Source organism: Heterocephalus glaber, unplaced genomic scaffold (genome assembly GCF_053883595.1).
Source record: "Heterocephalus glaber isolate CG9 unplaced genomic scaffold, H.glaber_assembly_v1.0 deba00001472, whole genome shotgun sequence".
NCBI lineage: Eukaryota > Metazoa > Chordata > Mammalia > Rodentia > Bathyergidae > Heterocephalus > Heterocephalus glaber.
The window spans coordinates 16,164,287-16,185,102 of record NW_028258315.1 but is presented as its reverse complement, the minus strand read 5'-3'; the positions used below and the strand labels follow the sequence as shown (position 1 = coordinate 16,185,102).

General features: G+C 39.2%; 1 long non-coding RNA gene across 2 annotated transcripts in view; it reads left to right on the top strand.

The window, feature by feature from the left end:
* LOC110349766 (uncharacterized) overlaps positions 1 to 20,816 on the top strand; it is a 47,670-nt gene that overhangs the window by 22,524 nt on the left and 4,330 nt on the right. For both annotated transcript variants that reach the window (XR_002395989.2, XR_002395990.2), the window contains 2 exons: positions 7,011 to 7,067; positions 18,331 to 18,510. This is a non-coding gene — a long non-coding RNA (uncharacterized LOC110349766). The remainder of the gene's footprint in view (positions 1 to 7,010; positions 7,068 to 18,330; positions 18,511 to 20,816) is intronic.

Genomic DNA, 20,816 nt, shown 5'->3' with positions numbered 1-20,816 from the left:
TCAAGTAGGCTGGAGGAACACTTCCAAGAGGCTTCACTCCCATCACATGTTGACTGTTTCCTGAGAGTCAGCTGAGGTTACTGGAGAGAGATCTTGTTTCCTTTATGTGTAGCTCTCTTTAGAAGGCTGCTTTAGCTTCTTCATAGCACGGTAGCTGGTTTCAAAGAGTAAGTGTGTCAAGGGGCCAAGAGTAGAAGGTACTAGTTCCTTAAAGCCTGAGACGAGACTCTAGTATAGCACCACTTCCCTCATATTCTGTTGATCAAATCAATAAAAAAATCTGCCCAGATTCAAGGCTGAAGGTCACAGGGCCCATCCTTTATCAGAAGAAGTATCAGCTTTGTGGCCATCATTACTCTAGTACCAAATGGACTACTCTGTACCTACCACTCAGCTTTACTTCAGTCTGCTTTTGAAAACTGACCTTTCCCTATTCCAGAAGCTGTAAGTGCTATCTTGAAGCCAGCTGGGTGAGCAGATTCCATCTTTTGGGGATCTTCCTAAATCCAAGCCAACCTCCTTGCTGCTGCCTCCCCCTGCTTTGTTTGAATCACTGAAAATTGATAACTCTTGAATTCTCTCTGTCTTCTCCTCACCTGCTATTTGGGATGCACAGATTCTGATTTGTAGAGGTTCCTGATATCTATTATACATGGTCTGACCAGTAAGACTTCAGTCTTTCCTGGCCTCTATGCCTTTTCCTGGTTTCCTGAGATAGGTTTATTTTTTCAGTGTCTTTTTCCACCCAAGAAGTGATGGCAACTCTCTCTGCCATTAGCTCCTGAGTCCTTTCGGTCAGTCTTGCATCTCAAGTCTTGCATGCAAGTCATCTCTAAGGTAATACCAAACATGTCACTCACCTGTCCTTCATCCTTGCCACGTTTCTTCATTCATATCACACAATTTTAGAATTCTAGAGCAGGAAAGGGCTTCAGTCTACTTAGAACACAGCCTCAAGGTTTACATACAAGCACTTGTAGTATCTCCCTTGTCCATATTTCCTCCTGGATGAGTTTTGAATTCTGGAAACAGGTTTCATTTCATATTGGGGAAGTGACTTTCCCATCCTCCCATTCAAAACCTACTTTTTTCTGAAGAAGGAATAATAACAGGAAGTAAAACTAACATTATGCCCTAGAAAATGGCTAGTGGGTAAAATTGGGTGGGGGTGTGGTAGAAAGAAATAAGTCCCCATGTTTTTTTGATATTGAAAGAAAAATACACTTATTTCCAAAGTATTTGAACACATTCATGTGTTTGTATGCTCTTCGTGTTTTTTTCTTAGCAGTGCTGACAGCTTAATAACTGCAAAACAGCATAACTGTTTTCCTGCTACGCTATTAGAAAGAGAGAGCGCATTTCAGAGACAAAGATAATGAAAGTGTAGGACGCTGTCTTCCAGAGCCACACCTAGTGATTGCAGCAATCTGAGCCACAGAACAGTGTTTGCTTTGGAGGTGCAGAAGGGAATATGAGAGTGAGCCGGAAGCCAGGCTGATGGCTCCCCTTGACTTCGGTTTTCTAGCTCTCTAGACCTGAGCTGAGCTCAGGGGTCAGACAGGGAAGGTCCTTAGTTGATAAGGAAGAGGGTTAATTTAATTTGATTTCCTCAACAGCTGGTGTACCCATCGGGTGTTCCATAAATGGAATAATTCCTTGCAATCCATGGTGTATGCTCCTGCATACACTCTTAAGATTGTCACAGCTTTTTAATGACAACATGTGAGTTGAGTGACTATTAGGTGTGAGGCACTGTGTGCGATAGGCCCTGAGGATACTTTCTTCACTTTGGAGCCTGGAAATAGGAAAATGCCCAGTAAAAAAACGACCAGCATATTTGACCATATAATAAAAAAGAGCACTCATTCATTTAACAAATATTCAGTGAATTTCCACTTTGTGTTCAGCTCCTTGCTCAGGGCTCACTGCTCTGCTATTCTCTCTCTCTCTGTCTTTTTTTTTTTTTTGGTACCAGGGATCGAACTTGGGACCTTGTGCCTACAAGGCAGGCACTGGAACTACTGAGCTAAATCCACAGCCCTGCTCTGCTATTCTTAATCATTAAGATGCTGTACGCTGAGAAACAAAATAAAATAGACATGGATGTAATGAGAAACATAATTCTGGATTTCCAGGATGCTGATTAATAAATCTATAATTATTTTTAAATGCATTGAGTGGAATGATTGGTGTGTTTGGAAATGTTTCAGATTTTAAAAAGCCAGAGTACACAATTCATTAAAAGTTTTATCAGCAATCTTTTTTCCTTCTTCAATATTTTCTTCTTTACTTCAGGCTTTGGGTTCAGGCAGTCAAAATTATGTTCCCTAAAAGTGCCTCCTCTGCCCTGCCTCCTGCTGGCCCTTTGTTATTTTTATGACATGGACTCAAAGAAGCATAACCTTTAAGAGCTGGAAGGAGTGTTGGATACACATCCCTTTCCCGAGTTTGTGTCTGAGACATGTGTCATGTTACTTTCCATTCTGTTATATATATATATATATATATATATATATATATATATATATATATTGTGCAGCTGTTCAAGCTCTTCAAGGGGGGAAGGTCGCTGGTATAAATAGGACACCTCACCAAATGAGGAACATGCTCTTGGGACCTTTGGAAGTGAGGGACCTCATCCCAGTGAGTACTGGTTGCCATCACAGAGACAAATGACCCTTTCCCTCCCTCCTTAGGCATTGCAGATAGGAAGAGTGGAAGGGATTAGGGGAACCAAGGGGAGGCTGAGAGGACTCTGAGAAGATAATTCCTTTGTCAAGTTATGTACCAAGACTGGTTTGATGTTTCCAAGTTCCAAATCCTTGGACATGGCTCAGAAAAAATTCCTAATAAGCAAGTGCTTTGGAGGAGCACAGTGGGGAAGGGGGATAAGCTGGAAGCCAGACAATATGCAGGTGTATCTCTCAATAGGATAGATATAGTTGGGAATGCGGAAAACATAATTCAAGGTGATAATCACATTGAAAAAAATCTTTTGTCACAGAGGGCCTGGAATGTAATTATGTCTCAGGTTGGCTAACTAACACTCATTTCATCTGTGTTCATTGTATCATGAATTTTAGAAATATTGACTGAATTTTTCTCACTCTGAAGTATATCTTGCATTTAACATACACATGATAGCAATGATTTTCTTCACTTTGGAGCCTGGAATATGAAAATGCACAGTACAAAAGACCAGCATATTTGACCATATACTAACAAAGAATTTTCATTCAATCAACTTTTAGTGAACTCCCACTTCCTGACTGGCTCTTTTTCAGTGTTCATGGCTCTCATTATAACTGTGTGCTGAGAAATAAACGCAAATATAGTGAGAAAATACACAATTGCAAAGTACTCGTATATTGAGTAAATAAAGTTCAGCAGAACATCATTTATGATACTGATAATATGGAAGCCTACATTATAAAAACATGGAAGAGCTGACAAGATAAGAAATCAGTAAGTTAAAATCTGAGTGGAGATGAGAACCAAGTCGAATAAATAGGAAAGAATGTCAAAACCTCTCATACTCTGAGGGGTTTGGCTGAGCTGGTTGTTTGGAGGTTTAGGTGTTGGCAGCTTCCTGCTGCTAAAAGGGCAGATGCCAAAGCCTGGTTCCCCTACAATGGAGAATTTGGTAGGAACCCCCCCCCCCCGCCCACGATGGACTGAATTGTGTCCCAACATTATTCATGTGTCCTAACACCCAGGACCTCAGAATTTGATGGTATTTAGAGATAGAAACATTTTCTCTCCCCTCACCCCTCTCTCTCTGTGATCTTTCATTCTTACAGGCAATAGACCAGATTTCCTCCACATAGCAACAACAGCATTGCAGGAGAGGCGAGAACCCCAAGACAGATGTTTGTATGGGCATTTGTTAGTGCCCCACTGACTAAATAAGTTAATTGGACAAGCCGAGAGTCAATTGGGAGAGGATCACACTAGGTCATGAATATCAGGAAGCTTGATTCATTGGGGGCCACTGACAGAACAATCAACCCAGACTTCTTTCTGGCCTCCATTAGTCATTTCCTTCCCTTATGGAAAACACTCATCTTTTTACCAGGACCCAAAGCATCATCTAATAGCAGTATCAGACTCAAAGTCCATCATCTTGTGATCTGTGTGTCTGGATGCGTGTGAAGTTTGTTGCATGCAATTTCTTGGGGACAAGTGGTAATTTAGAGAATTTTGTGGACTAAAGTTATTTGCCTCTAACCCACCAAACACTGAATGGTGAGCTGAGTCAGAATGACCACCGTAGATACGGGAAACTGATCCATACCAACTCTGAAATTTGGGTGTCTTGATATCAGGTTCCTTCAAGGACAGGGAATATATTTGAGCGGGGGATATTTCTAGTTCTGTTGTGTAGGTGCTGATCCCTAGAGCATTACCAAGATATAGGGAAAATACTGTTTTTCCTTCTCTTACACACCACTCAGCACACTTTTTACACCAGATGTGTGTTTTTTTCCTCTCACATGCCAAGTAATTCTTCAACAAATACCAACTTCAGTATATTTCAATTCTACTACTATCTACTTGGAGGTAGCACTAGACACCACAGATTAAAGGGTCCATCTCACAATATTTCCCCCACTCCAGATGATAATCACAAATCCCATGTTGTGACCTGTGTTTCTGACCTATCAGCTATAAATTGAGGTTCCTATGACCCCCTCCTCAGGTGTGATTAATTTTCTAGAGCAGTGGATAGGACATGGGAAATATTTTACTTATGTTTAACTATTTATAGTAAAACATACAGGTAAACAGCCAGCTGGGAGAGATTTATAGGGTAAAGTATATGGAAGAGCTTCCATACTTTCTCCCAGGATGCCACTCTCTAGGAGCCTTCACGTGTTCAGTTCTCCTGAAGCTCATCTGAACCCTGCTTGCCCCTTTTGGCATTTGTGGCGACTTCATTACATAAGCATGATTGATGGAATCATTGACCATTGGTGATCAACAAAAACACAGACTCTCTCTCCTTCTAGAGGCTGGAGTGGGGAGGGGTTGAAAGTCTCAACCCTCTAATTAATCATGCCTTAGCTTTTCTGGTGACCAATTGACATCCTCAGGCTGTTTACAGGGTCCTCTAGGCACCAATCACTCATTAGCATACAAAAGACACTCACATTCTGGAAGTTTCAAAGAGTTGTGTGCCAAGAACCAGAAACAGAGAGGAAATACATATTTTGTATTGTACTATATCACAGTGTCACAACATTGTTGTCTTCAGCTCCTGGTGTCACTCTCTGGGCTCTACCACTGGAATCTCTCAGTTGTGAGAGTAAATGGCTCCTGTTTGAAGCAGAGTAACATTCTTAGGGCTTTTTTTGCTTGCAGACAATTGAAGGCCCAGAGAACACCTTGCATTTTAGTTCTTTAGTCTAGGAAGGTACATTTTTCTTTTAAAAACATTGTTTTTTTATAAATTTAGAAGAAGTTGACTTCATGCTTAGGGCCTCATCAATGAGGTCCTAAGAAGACAGACCTCTCTATATTAAGTATATCAAGCTACTGGAGGCACCACACTTAAGATGCTTAGAAGCTCATTTGTCTAGCTCACATGATATAGAGAATACTGCTTTGTTTTAAGAAGTTTACTGCCAGACCTTGATTTGATATTTCTCCTAAAGACAATTCTTACTGAATGAAGAGCCCAACATATGTCAGTAACTCTAACAAAATACCTGACAGAATTATCTTATCAAGTTATAATTTTTTGGCTCATGGTTTTAGAGGCCCCAGGCCACAATCAGGCAGGCCCATTGCTTTTTGGCCTCTGGTGGGAATGCCAGATGCAATGATGGGCAACAGGAACAGAGCAAAACTGTTTGCCTCATGACCAGGGAGCAGAAGAGAGAAAAAGAAGTAGATGTCTTAGAATCCTTTCCAAGGCCACACCCCCAATGACCTAAAAACCTCCCAGTACACCTACCTTATAAAGGTTCCACCACTTCTCAATAGCACCATTTTGAGGACTAAGCCTTTAACTCATGTGATTCTGGGGGACACATACTCAAACCATAGCATTGAGGATGAGAAATAATTTTATTTGTAACCCAGTAATTCCTGAACAACCTAGATTTCCTCTAAATCCTACTTTCAAACTGAATACTCTTTTCAAGTTCATCTCTCTGGCCATGAATTCCCTGTGTCTTATCAAAGGTGTCTAAATGAGGCCAACTGATAGTTTGAGTCTTTTGTCTGGACATCTCAGGCAGATCTACAACCATCTCTTAATTAGGTGTATACCCCCACTCTTCCAAGCAACTCTAAGCAACTGTACTGTGAGTTTGCTATGGTCTGAATGTGCCCCCCTCCCCCGCCAACTTCAAATGTTGAAATGCAAACCCACAACATGATGGCCTTAGGAGGTGGGGCCTTTGGGAGGTGATTAGATGATGATGGTAGAGTCCTTATGGCTAGGATTACTGCCTTTAAAGACAGACTGCAAAGAATCCTCTCAGTTCTTCCAATATGTGAGGATACAATGACAAGTAGCAGATACTGAATCTGTAGGCATTTTGATCTTGGACTTCCCAGTCTTCAGAATTGTGAGAAATAAATTTCTTTTGTTTATAAGATATCTAGTTAATGGCATTTTGTCATAGCAGTCCAAATGGACTAAGATAATTATTTCACTGTAGAAAACAATGACTACCCTTTCAACAGTTTCTAATAAAAATTCCTCTTGCCCTTTCCAGCCTCTGCTAAGTGTGTTTAACATAACTCCAGGCTTCATCAGTGATTTCTTGGAGAGGTTTTCAGCCTCCACTTACTGTCCTATTCCAAAGCCAATGCCACACATTTTGGGTTTTTGTTATAGAAACACTCCAATTCTGGGTACTGATTTTATTTAAGCTATATGTTGATGTATATGTAATCACTCCAAAACATAATGTCTTCAAATAACAATGATTTATTCTTTTAAATAATATTATTAAATTAATATTGTTAAAATTTTAATATTATTGTTTTTGATTCTATAGGTTGGCTGAAAGGTTATTCTACTAGTTTTCCCTGGACTTCCCTCTTTGACTGTTCAAGTGAGTTGGGACAGTGGGGCCTCTTTCTCCATCTGGTGAATACCAGGAGCTGTGGTTCATTGGGGACCATTAATTCTACCACCTACCTAAACCCTGAAAAGACCAGTGTTACTGACAGGAGCCTTCTCGTTAGTAACAGGGGAAGCCAGAGGGCAGTAAAAAGATATCCTTAGTGCTTTAGGACAAATACAAAAAAAAAGCCATGATGAAAATATCTATCAAGAATGAAGGCAGCATAAATATACAATCATTCAGAAAACACACTTCAGAGTAAAACTGAGAAAATTTTCCTTAAGCAAGTGATTGCTAAGGGGATGAACTTCAAGTACATGGAAAATCCGAGGTGCAAGATGAAACAAAGAGCACATGAAAGTGTAAGGTAATATCTTGAGGGGTTAAAAATAAGATAGATTTAATAGATGCTTGTAATAATATATAAATTAGAAATGGGGTGAATGGAGCTATAGTGTTGTAAGTCTCTGGGTTTTTGTATTGTCCAGGAAGAAGCTATCTACTGATTTTGACTTTCTGTTTTGCTAAGTGATAAGTATGCAAGGATAGAAAAAAATTTAGCATGGGATGAACAAATGCAAAGCACAAAATGATATGGTTAATGTAAGTACGATATATTACTAATCACTTTCCATGTAGATGAACTAGATGTTCAAATTTAAAGACAATACACTTTAGGCAGTGTAACTTAATCACCTAATCTCAAAATACAGAAAACACACATTGACTGAAACATAAGGAAAATATGAGGCAAATTGATAGTCACAGCAGGGTTTTAACTTATAGGTCTCAGTAACTGATAAATTTAGCATGTGACGATATGATAAGCTATGAAAGATTTTAATAGCATAATTAACATACCTGATCCAATGAACATAGAAAACTGTATCCACTAGCACATAATTCCCTAGCACACACATAATGTTTACAGTAAGAGATCAAATACAAGGTCATATGGTAAGTCTTAAGGAAATTTGAAGAACTGAAATTTTATAATGTGTGACTCAATTACAATGTAACAAAGCTAAAAATAAGTAATAAAAGTAAATATAGAAGTGGTGGTGCATGCTTATGATTCCAGAACTCTAGGAGGCTCATTTGGAAGGATCATAAGTTTCAACCCAGCCTGGGAAACATAGTGGCTTAGAGACACTCTGTCTAAAAAATTAAAATTCGAAAAGGGCTGGAGATGTAGCTCAGTGTGAAGATCCTTGGTTAAATCACCAGTCTGCAAAAATAAATAAATAACCAGTCACACAAATGAATGAATAGGCTTAAAACCCATAGTTTTAGAAATTTAAAAAAATTCCTCAAGAAAACATACAGACAAAAAAGGAACTACTGTACAGCAGACAATATTTGAGCTCACACTAATAAATACTTAGCTGTTTGAAGAAGGCAACTAATGCATCTCATAAAGGAAACTACGAAAACTTAAATATTTTAAATAAAAAGAGAGGTTGAAAGTCAATGAACTAAGCATCTGTCACAAGAAGTTAGGAGAAAAGGAACAAAATAACTCCCTCACCTCGGAAATAAAAGAAGGAAAACAAAGTACAGAAATAAATAAACAACAACTGAAAAAAACAATAAAAAGAAGGGATAATGGCAAAATATGGTTATTTGAAAAGAAAATATTGACAAATGGGGAATGAGATTGATAAGAAAAAAAGGCAGAACTAACAAGAGTGAAAGAGTTTCCACTACAAATGCTGCAATTACTATGCAAATAAAAGGAGGATTATATGAACGATTTTGTTCCACAATTTTTGAATCTCTAGACTCTAACTTGATGACCTCATTTTTATTTTGCTAATAAACTTGAAACAATGAGAACTTGCACAGCCCTCTACTATCCAGCACGTTCCTGTACAAGCACCCTCATCTGTGCCCATGTTCTTCCTGCTTGTTGATAGAGTGAAGGTATCCATGCTCCTATCTATGCACAACCTGCCACCCATGTATACACTAGATCCCATCTCTCTCTGCTTAAAGACATTGGCTTAGCAATTCTCCCTTGTCCTTGTTACATATTCAGTTTTTCATTTGTTAACAGGTTATTTCCATAGCATAAAAACATAAGCTTACTTCTCTACCATAAAAGCTCCCTCTTGGCTCCACTTTGACCTCCAGCAACCCACTTTTGTATTTATTTATAGCAACAGGACTCAAATGTTACCTACATTCTCTCACCATGTCCTCTCTTTCCATTCTGTCGTACCATTCCACCAAAACAGCTCTTGATATAGGCATCAATGACCTCATTAATTCTAATGATCAACTTCTGTCCCCATCTTACTTAGCCTATGAACATTTGGGAAAGTGACAGTAAATTTAGAGCTGACCAATTCTTCATCTTCCTCACAGTCTCCTTCGCTGATTCTTTTTTTTCCCAAACTCAATGTTGGAGTTCATTGGGGTGAATTCTGGATTCCCCTCCCCTATGTGTATGTATTTCCTTGGCAATCTCATCCAGACTGTTAACTTAAAGACCACCAATATGCTAACGACTTCCAAATTTCTATCTTCAGTCTGCATTTATTTCCCAATTTTAAGATCTTTTGTCTAGGTGAGAACTCTATCTGGCTTTCTAATAGAAATCTCAAACTTGACATGTACCAAAATGTTCTTGGAATTTCATCTCCCCAAAATGCATTAACCATTCTTCTAGCAACATGTGTGAAAAATATTTAACTTTTTTCTTTACCCCTCCACCACACAACATGTCTATCAGTTCACTCAGATAATCCCAAATCCTTAAGTGATCTTCAGGACTCTGTGTGTTCTTGCCCTTTTACTGCTCTGAGCACCTCACCTATTGGTCTGGCCATCACTCACTCCACTCTAGCCACACTGGCTTCTTTGCACTTATTTTTGCTCTTCTCTGTTTCTGGAACACTATTCATGGATATCCACATCATTAATGCCTTTAAAACTTTCAAGGATTTTATTAGCTGTTAGCTTTTCTTCAAGACTTGCTCTTATTATCCTATTCTACAGTACCTTCCTAACATCTCTAGATCTCCCTATCTCTCATTCCTGCTTCAGTTTTCTCTACTCTATAGTACTGTTAACCTTCTAACAGACTGAATGAGACTCGTGAATTTTTTATTTGATACTGGGGATCCAACCCAGGACCTTGCGCTTGCAAGGCAGGTGGCAGCACCACGGAGCTAAATTTCCGGCCCTCATGAATTATTTTTAATTATTCTTCTCTGTTTTTCTTTCTCTGCTAGGATTTAAATGTAAGTCAATGACTGGTTTTTTTGTTCACATGGAGTGGTACCGGCCATATTGTAGGTGCTCAATAAAGACCTAAGGGAATGAACGAATTAAATGTAAAAATCTCTACAAAAATCAAGTCCACTAATATTTTAAATTTATTTTTATTTTATTTATTTTTGGTACCTGGGATTGAACTCAGGACTTTGTGCTTGTAAGGCAGGTGTAGACACCACTGAGCTAAATCCCTGGCCCATCCACCAATAATTTTTCTTTTTCTTTTGTTTTTTTGGTACTGGGGATTGAACTCGGGTCCTTGTGCTTGCGCAGCAGGCAGCGAAACCACTAAGCTAAATCCCTGGCCCAAAATTTCTCTTGCACTTCTTGTTTGTTGTTGTTGTTTTTTTTTGTACCAGGGATCTAACTCGGGTCCTTGTGTTTGCGAGGCAGGCAGCGGAACCACTGAGCTAAATCCCTGGCCCCTCCACCAATATTTTTTAAAGGGCAATACATCATGACCAAGTTAGATCTGTTTTAGGAATAAAAGAGATCAACATTAGAAAAGCCAACTGATATAATTTACTACATCAAATTTGTACAGAATGTACACCACATTATTTTCTTGATAGATATTTAAAAATATACTTGATAAAGTGATATACCCACCCACAATAATACATTATAAAGCAATGTTACCTAAATAAGAATGGACGGAACTTTCTTATGTCTGTTATGGCACTTAAAATTTATAGTAAATATTATACTTAATGAAGAAAAAATGACAACCAACTTTCTGTTTCATTGGGGTCAGATAGCAATATCCATTATTATCAATTCTATTGCAACAGAATTGCAGGTTGGAATACTAAGGCAAGAAAAACATATAAAAGGCATTAAGGTTGTAAATGAAGATATGATCCATATTTGTAAATGATCATGATAATCTACATAGAAAATACAAAAGACTATACAGATAAATTATTATAAGGAATAAAAGAGTTTAGCAAAGTTATTATCTAAAAGAACTCACTACGCCCTACTGAGGTCCTGAGTCAGGCGGAAGATGCCCAATCAGCCCACTGCAGACAGGCAGGTCTGTGCACACCTTACTGAGGTCCCCACTCACACAGAACATGCAGAATCAGTCTGCGCCCCGGCAACAATCCAATGGACCCCCACCCCCACTCCTCTGTACAGAACCTGGTTCCACACTACAAAGACACAGAGGACACCGGACCACCAGACCACAGTACTGAGTCCTGCTGCTCCCAGCCCAGAGGTAGGGGCTTCCCGGCCACCATCCCTCCCACTGCTTCCGGCCCAGAGGTAGGGCCTTCTGAGCTGCCATCCTACTGCTCCTGAACCAGAGGAAGGGACTTCCTGGCCACCATCCCTCCTGCTGCTCCCAGCCCACAGGAAAGGGCTTTTGAGTAACCATCCCTACCGCTGCTCCCGGCCCCTGTTCCACCTCTCCCAGCTCAGAGGAGGTAATCAGTGCAGGGGCTAACAGCCCCCCGCCCCAGTCGAAATGAGAAAACACATAAATAAGTCTCAAAACCAGACTTCCAGATCACCTACATCAACCCCAAAGGGAAATAAGATGGAATACTCTGATACTCAACCACCTGGACCCAATGAACTGGCAACAAAAGGGGATCTGGAAAAAATGACATCAGAAATAATATCTCAGATAACAGGAGAAATTGTGTCCCTAGTGCAAGACATGATTAATAAATCTAGAGAGGAGCTCAGGAACATGATGGAATCCCAACATAGGAAACAAATGGAATCCATAAAACAGATGCAAATAGATTTCCAGGACATGAAAAACTCCATTGAAAGTCTACACAGCAAGATGAGCCAATGTGAGGACAGAATTTCAGATATAGAAGATAAGATTGCAATTAGTGAGGAGGAAAAGAAAAATTGCTTCAAAATTATAAGGGAACATGAGAAATCAATCCAGCAGCTGCTAGAAGATGCAAAGAAGAATAACATAAGACTGATTGGGCTCAATGAAGAAACAGGAGAGAGTGGAGATGACATAAAAAATCTCTTCACAGAAATAATGGCAGAAAACTTCCCAGGCAGGGGAAAAGAGCTTGACATACAGATAAGTGAGGCATATAGGACTCCAAATAGACTTGATCAAAAAAATCTACACATAGGCATATAATTGTTAAGATTCCAGAAACACAACAGAAGAACAAAGTTCTACAAGCAGTGAGAGAAAAGAAACAAATCACATACAAAGGAAAGCCCATCAGAATCACAGCAGACTTCTCAACACAAACCATCAAGGCAAGAAGAGCTTGGAGTGACATATTCCAAACCCTAAAAGAAAACAGCCTCCAACCCAGATTGATGTACCCTGCAAAACTATCTTTCAAAATGGATGGAGAGATAAGATACTTTCATGACAAAGAGCACCTTAGGAACTTCGTGAATACCAAACCAGCACTCCAAAGAATTTTACACAATATCCTAGGAACAGACGCTGAGGATCACAACCCCAGGAAGCAAAGCAGAATGAACCCATCTGGCATGACAAGAAATTCAATGTAAAGGGGGAGAACCCAACAAAAAGAAAAAGTCATGACAATGACAAGTCAATACGCTTCAGTTAAAACCATCAACGTTAATGGTCTCAATTCACCAATCAAAAGAAATAGACTGGCAGAATGGGTCAAGAAGCAAAATCCAACAATATGCTGCATACAAGAAGCACACTTAATTCAAAATGAAACTCATAGACTGAAAGTTAAAGGGTGGAAAACAATACTCCATGTGACAGGAACCCCCAAAAAAGCAGGAGTAGCCATCCTCTTTGCAGATCAAATAGATTTCAAACCAACATTGCTTAAGAGAGATGAAGAAGGACACTACATCCTTGTAAAGGGAAGAATCCAAGAGGAAGAGATGACAATCATAAATATCTATGCACCAAACACTAGTGCAACCAACTATATAAAACAAATACTAATGGACATGAAAAGTCATATATGCACTAATACAATTGTAGTGGGGGACCTCAACACCCCACTGTCACAAAGAGATAGGTCAACTAGACTAAAAATAAGGAATGAAATACTAGAACTCAATCAAACTCTTGAACCAATGAACTTAACAGATGTTTACAGAGTCTTCCACCCCACAAAATCAGAATACACATTCTTCTCAGCTGCACATGGGTCATTCTCCAAAATAGACCACATACTCACACATAGAACATGTTTAAGTAAGTGCAAAGGAATTGAAGTTATCCCCTGGATATTATCAGACCATAGTGAGATGAAATTGGAGATCCATAGCAAAAGAAACTCAAAAAATTTTATAAACACGTGAAAATTGAACAACACACTTCTGAATAACCAATGGGTCACAGAGGAAATTAAAGAAGAAATCAGACAGTTCCTTCAATTAAATGACAATGACAAAACAACATATCAGAATCTATGGGACACAATGAAAGCAGTCTTATGAGGGAAGTTCATAGCAGTGACTAGGCATATTAGGAAAACAGAATGAGCCCAATTAAACAACCTGATGCTGCACCTCAACCTTCTAGAAAAAGAAGAACAGGACAAACTCAAAGCTCATTCAAGGGAGGAAATTATAAAGATCAGAGGAGAAATCAATGCAATGGAGACTAAGAGAATGATACAAAAAAATCAATGAAGCCAAGAGTTGGTTCTTCAAAAGAATCAACAAAATTGACAAACCCTTAGCCAACCTTGTCAGAAAAAGGAAAGAAAAGGCCCAAATCCATGCAATTAGGAATGAAAGGGGTGAAATTACAACAGACCCAGCAGAAATCCAGAGGATCATCAATACCTACTTCCAGAACCTATACGCCAATAAGATGGACAACACAGAAGGAATGGACAGATTCCTAGATACATATGAATTACCAAAGTTGAACGAAGAAGACCTAAAAATTCTGAACAACCCAATATCAAGCAATGCAATTGAAAATGTAATTAAAAACTTACCAACTAAGAAAACCCCGGGCCCTGATGGCTTCACTGCTGAATTCTACAAGACATTTAGAGAGGAACTACTGCCACTACTGTTTAAACCCTTCAATGAAATTGAAAGGGAAGCAATACTCCCCAGTTCATTCCTGGAAGCAAGCATCACCTTGATCCCCAAAGCAGAGAAAGACCCAACCGAAAAGGAGAACTATAGGCCAATCTCACTAATGAACATAGATGCAAAAATCCTTAATAAGATACTGGCAAATAGAATGCAGAAGATCATCAAGAAGATCATACACCCTGATCAAGTGGGATTCATCCCAGGGATGCAGGGATGGTTCAATATACGAAAATCAATCAATGTAATACACTATATCAAGAGAGCCAAGGACAAACCATATGATTATCTCCATAGGTACAGAAAAAGCATTTGACAAAATCCAACATGCATTTATGATAAAAACCCTACAAAAAATTGGAATAGATGGTCTCTCCCTCAATCTGATAAAAGCCATCTATGAAAAACCAACAGCCAATATCATACTAAAGGGTCAAAAACTGAAACCCTTCACACTAAAATCAGGAACAAGACAAGGATGTCCACTATCACCACTCTTGTTCAATATAGTTCTGGAAACATTAGCCATGGCAATTAGACAAGAGAAAGAAATAAAAGGAATAAAGATAGGTAATGAAGAAGTCAAATTGTCATCATTTGCAGATGACATGATACTCTATATAGAAGACCTCAAGAACTCCACCAAAAGTCTTCTAGACTTAATAACCAAACTCAGTCAAGTAGCTGGTTCAAGGTCAACACACAAAAATCAATAGCTTTCCTCTACACGAATGGCAGGCTCACTGAGAGAGATATAGGGCAAATAATTCCTTTCAGAATAGAATCCAAAAAACTGAAATACCTAGGAATCAACCTAACAAAAGAAATCAAAGACCTCTTCTCTGAAAACTATGGCACTCTGAAAAGAGAGATTGAAGATGATATTAGAAAATGGACAGACATCCCCTGGTCTTGGGTAGGAAGGATTAACATAGTGAAAATGGGTATACTTCCAAAACTGCTATATAGATTTAATGCAATTCCAATTGAGATCCCAGCAGCATACTACATGGACCTTGAGAAAACAATCCAAAAATTCATTTGGAACCAGAAGAGTCCCAGAATAGCAACAGCAATTCTAGGTAACAGAGGCATGGCAGGGGTATCACAATCCCCAACCTGCAACTCTACTACAAAGCTACTGTGATAAAAACAGCATGATACTGGCAAAGAAACAGACTTGAGGACCAGTGGAACAGATTAGAAGATGCAGAAACAATACCAGACACACTCAGCCATCTCATCTTCGATAAAGGAGCCAAACACCCTCACTGGAGGAAAGATAGCCTCTTTAATAAATGGAGCTGGAAAAATTGGGCTTCAACATGCCAAAGATTAAAACTAGACCTATATCTCTCACCATGCACTGAACTAAAATCAAAATGGATTAAAATACCTAAATATTAAAATGGAAACTCTGAACCAGTTGGAACAGAGGTTAGGTAGAACCCTTGAAGACATTGGTGTAGGAAAAGATTTTATGAACAAAACCTCAGTTGCCTGTGAACTAGCACAAACAGTCAACAAGTAGGATGTCTTCTTATTAAAAGGCTTCTGCACAGCAAGAGAAACCACCAGCAGTGTGAAGAGACAACACACAATGTGAGAAAAAATCTTCACCTGCTCTTCCTCAGACATAGGTCTACTATCTCGAATCTATAAAGAACTTAAAAAGATCAGACCTCCCAAATTTAAAGACCCAATCTGAAAATGGGCATCTGAAATGAACAGACATTTCTCAGACAAAGAAGTAGAAATAGCAACTAAATACATGAAAAAATGTTCAACATCACTGGTCATTGGAGAGATGCAAATGAAAATAATGCTGAGATTCCACTTCACTCCAGAAAGAATGGCTGCTATCATGAAATCAACCAACAACAAATGCTGGCGGGGCTGTGGGGAAAGAGGAACCCTGCTCCACTGCTGGTGGGAGTGTAGACTGGTGCAACCACTGTGCAAATCAGTATGGGGATACCTCAAAGAACTAGGACTGGAAGTCCCATTTGACCCCACTATTCCACTGCTGGGGATCTTCCCCAAAGAATTAAAAGAATCATATCACAGTGATATACGTGCACCCATGTTCATAGCAGCACAGGTTGTGGTAGCTAAAACTTGGAAACAGCCCAAATGCCCATCAACTGGAGACTGGATAAAGAAAATGTGGGTTTTTAAAAATAAAATGGAGTACTACTCAGCTATAAAAAATGAGAAAATTAGAGACATTTATAGCTAAGTGGATGCACATTGAGGCGATACTCTTAAGTGAAATAAATAGGACAGACATTATAAACAAATATATATAAATATTTTGTATAAATAACAAATAGTTGCCCTGGTATGAGAAACTGAAAGTGTAAATAAGGACTAAAATGTATAATAGGTAATGTGAAATAGGAAGAAAAGGGGCAAAGGGGAAGGAAGTGGGAGGGCTAGGGGAAAGGATAGAAGGCAGTGGGATTAATATGAGAAAATGGAAAAATAGGAACAAAATCTTTGTAAATATGGAGGAATGAATTGGTTGAAGGGAGGACAGGGGAAGGGCAAAAAATAAGAACTGAGAGAGATTATGTAAAGGTGCAAATTTCCAATGATGAATGTCATTATATTGTATACCTAAAATGTACCAATGATTAGAATGAATAATCGATAATGCAAAATAGGAAGAAAAGGTCCAAATGGGTAGGGGTAGTGGGAGGGGCAGGGGAAAGGAAAGAAGGGAAAGGAAAAATGATGTGAAATGGAAAAAATGGAAATAAAGTCTTTGTAAATAGGGAAGGGTGGAGGGGGTGAAGGGAGGGCTAGGAATGGGGAAAAAAATAAGAACCAAGATGTGTTGTGTAAAGGTACAATTCCCAATGAGAAATGTAATTGTGTTGTATACCTACAATGTACCAATAAAAGAATTTAATTAAAAAAAATAAACCAAAAAAGTATTTGAAGGAAAAGACGAGCAGAAAATAAATGTTTGGGGTTGCATTTCATTTAATAAAATATTTTATACAAATTATAAGTACTCACTATGTAGCCAAAGCTGGCCTCAGACTCACAGCAATTCTCTTGCCTCAGCTTCTCAAGTGTTAGGATTATAGGTATGTGCCACCACACTGTACACATGAACATTTAAGGAATAAGTGTAAGAAAAGAGATGCCAAAAACTTTTGTGGAGAAAATAATAAAATTTCATTAAACATCAAAGAAAACGTCAATACATAGGAGATATACCATGTTCATGGATTGGAAAATTTAATATTGCTTAAATATGCCAATTCTCTCTAAATTGGACTATATATTCTTTTTTATTGCATGTTAAATTGCAGCATATTTTTATTGAAATTGGTTCACTGCTTCTAAAGTGAATGAAAATGCAAATGATTAAAAAGAAATATTCTGAAGAAAAATAAAAGCGTTGAATTTTCCCTTTATGATATAAACCTATAGTAATTAGACAGTGTAGCATTTAAACACAAAGAGGTAGTTTGATGGAATCAACTAGAGACTTCAGAAACAAATACATTTATCTAGAAAGTTAATATGGGACCAGGGTCACATATTAACATCAATTAGGGAAAGTTGACTTTTAAAATGGTAGTACTGCTCTGGGTGTGGTGGTCCATGCTTGTAATTCCAGCTCTCCAGGAGGAAGGGTGAAGGGAGGAGGGGGGGAGGGAAGGGGAGAGGAAGGGAGAGGGAGGGAGGGAGGAAAAAGAAAGAAAATGTTAAACTAATTGTTAGTTGATACTCTATGGAGAATGCTGATGAACAAACTCATTAATGTAATAACTAATAATCAAGATATATAGCTAAGCATTTGTCCAATTTTCCTATATGAACCAAACCTCTTGATAACTAAATGATAGTTGAGGGAAATACTACAGACTGAATATTTGTGTCCTCCCAAAATTCATATATAGATATCCAATTATTGCAGGTTGGGCTGTCACGACAGGGATCAGTGCTTTACACAAGTCCCAGGGAACTCTCTTGTCTCTGCCATCTGAGGACTCACCAAGAAGAAGGAATCATCTATGGACCAGGGGCAGCCCTCCATCAGACACTGAACCTGCTGGCTTCTGGATCTAGGACATCCCAGCTTTCAGAGTTGTTGTCTGTAAGCTACTCACTCAGTGGTATTTTTGTTATAGCAGTCTAAGCTGATTAGTATAGAATTTTCTCTTCAGTGAATTATTTCAGCTAATAAGTGGAAAGGATTGTTAGAATTTCATCATTTTGGATCTCAATGAAATAAAGGGTCTATATATTAATCATCAGCTGCTGCCTACATCACACAAAGACAAATGATTAGTCAGATGGAAAAACACACCATCACTCATGAAACAGTCTTCAAAAAGAGAATCATCCTGATTCTGGTCAAGCCACTAAATTCAACTACCCATTTTCAAGAAACTATAGAGGAGAGAGCAATATATTAAAACTCCATGGGGACTAATGAGCAAATCCAAACTGGGAAAATCTATATGACAAATCACCCAATTTATTTAACAAAAATGACAATAATTCTAGGCAATATAATGATGAAATGGGATCCAATAGGTTATAAGAAACTGGAGACATAGCAACTGTTTCCCTTTGGTGGGCTTATTTTGGCCCAAAGTCAAATAAACAATTTGTACAAATCAAAATGTTCACATTAATGCATCTATAAAACAGAAGTGTGAACACTAGATACTACTTGGTGGTATTGTGGAATTACTGTTAATTTTTAGGTATGTGATAATTATAGTTACTTTTAAGAGTCTTTATCTTTTAGAAAAACAAACTAAAATTTTTACAGATAAAATTCTGAAAGAAAAAAAAGGAAGGAAGAAAGAAGAAATCACTCTAGAAATCATAGAGAAACCACCAGAGAAGTGGAAGATACCATTCCTTTCGGCAGTTTCATTCCTTGCCTGTCCCTGTCCCTCAGAAGCTGCACGAACAAGCCAAACCTACCTTGGGGTGGGGTCAGCTCTAGGAGCTGGAAGGAAGCTGGATATGGGAATCATTCCACGTTGTTTCAGTTTTGCCCCTCATCACTTGGCTGAGATACTGCGGCCCTTGTATCAGCCAGGTTGGACTGCCACAGCAAAATGCAACAGACTGGGTGGCTTCCACAACAGGGTTCTATTTTCTCGCTGGTACGTAGTCTGGGAATTCCAAGATCAGGGTACTGGCAGATTCCATTTCTGTTGGGGCCTCTCTTCCTGGCTTGCAGTCACCTACCTTCTTCTGATGTCTCCATATTATAGATATCTCCTCTCCTCTCCTCTCCCCTTCCCTCCCCTTCCCCTCGCCCTGCCCCCCTCCTTTTATAGAACCACATCCTTACTGGATAAGAGTCCCATCCTTGTGAGCTCATTTCACTTTACACCCTGAAAGTGCTATCTCCAATTATGATCACATTGGAGGTTATGGGTTTGAGGGAGACGCAATTCAGTCCATGGCCTCCCCTATGCAGGGCCCTTCTCTTCAGTGCTGGGTCTGGGCCAGATTTCTGTTGCTAGCCAAATACCTGAGAGGATCCAGCTACAGAGATATTTGCTGGGCTTCATGACAGTCCATATGGCTTTGTGCTGTCTGCCAGATCTTAGCTGAATTGCTTAGTTCAAATCAAAGAAGAGAGCCTGATGGGATATTTCTTTTTGCTGGTCTTTCCATCATAAGACCAATTACTGCATGTACTTAGACACATGATAGAAATGGTGAACACTGTTTTCTTCTATGTGTTATTTATTTTATTTCAATTTGTGAAAGCTTTGTCTATGACAGCAGTGTCCAAACATTTAACTCACCTGCTTTTAAAATTAAGAATAATGAATATAAATATGGAAAGAAAACTAATGAAACCACAGTTTCTACCAGGAACAGTTCAATATTAGGAGCAGGTGAAAGGGTGGGTGGGGCAGGAGGAAGGGGCAAGACAACAAAAGGAAGGAAGGAAGGAAGGAAGGAAGAGAAAGAAGGAACAGTAGCAGAAGAGAAGGCACAGGGGAAGTCTAGAAGTAGGGGAAGGAAATTGCATGAGGAAGGAGGAGATCTAGAGAGCTCCACGGAGGAGGAGCAAACACAGGACTGATGAACAGAATGCACAATCCAGGGAGGCAGGAGGGAAACTGCAGGCCCCTCATTTCTCCTGCAAACAAGGCATGTGGGAGGGAGGGAGGGTGTGAATAAGCATGTGTGAAATCCCTGCAGGTGGAGGCTGGAGGAGGTGGGAAAGAGCAGCAGAGGGCCTGGGAGGGGGAAATGCAGAACTGGAGAAATCTCTTTTATTATTTTCACAAGGACATGTCCCCCCTATCTCCAGGTCAGTGTGAACTGGGACATCCAAGTTCACAACTGTGTGGTGTGAGTTGTAAGTGATAAAGAGTCTTGTGGACAGGGGCACAAAGCACTGGTGAGAGACCTGAGCAGTGT